Source organism: Brassica oleracea, chromosome C4 (genome assembly GCF_000695525.1).
Source record: "Brassica oleracea var. oleracea cultivar TO1000 chromosome C4, BOL, whole genome shotgun sequence".
NCBI classification, from domain to species: Eukaryota; Viridiplantae; Streptophyta; class Magnoliopsida; order Brassicales; family Brassicaceae; genus Brassica; species Brassica oleracea.
This window is the reverse complement of record NC_027751.1, coordinates 32,563,736-32,564,538: the sequence shown is the minus strand read 5'-3', so window position 1 is coordinate 32,564,538 and position 803 is coordinate 32,563,736.

Sequence of the window (803 nt, the reverse complement as noted above, 5' to 3'; positions counted from 1 at the left end):
TATGCCGCGTTTCGTGCTTGAAATGTTCGCGGGATTGAAGATGTTTCGCGATGTTGTGAGGGATTAGTCTTAGCCCTACGTTTGGGAAACATTCTGGTTTGACTACGGATGTTCGCAGCCAGAATTGTTGTTCCTGTTTGGATTTGATTTGTGATCGAGGAGCTAGAACCAAGGGGTCACGTAATTTGTCCCCAGAAAGAGGCATCCTCCTATACCATGCTTAGTGTGGTGTTGGCCTTCCGAGATTTCTTTCGTGTCTGTTTGAGGATGTTCCGTATAGCTATAGGAGCTCTGTTACGAGTTTTCCTTACATACCGCATTTTATGAGTAAAACACAGCAGGCTTAAAGTGAATCGTAGTATATGGAACTTGGTCAATTTTTGACAAGTGGAACCTTTCCGTTAACTGTTTGGTTTTTAGGACTGAGTTTTGTTATGACGAATTTACCGTATGATTCCCGTTTTTGGGTGGTACGATAATTGTTTGTGTTCTCTTTGTTGTATTTTCGGCTACTTTTGTTCTTGATTTTGCTTTGTTGCAAATGTTTTTGATATTTTTTCGTGAATCGGTTGGTTCAACGGAAAATGAGAGTGATGATTTGATGCCTGAAGAATTCTCGTATAATGATTCTTATACGAAACTTGTTTTATCAAATCGGAAAAGATCTTTATGACTTCAGCAAATCATCGACTTTTATTCTGAAGCTTGGCAGAGGTTTTCTAAACGAATGATTGCGATGATAGATGCTGTATAGTCTTTGAGAATTTTTCCAACATGGTTTGGATCAGTTCCTAGCGTTTAGA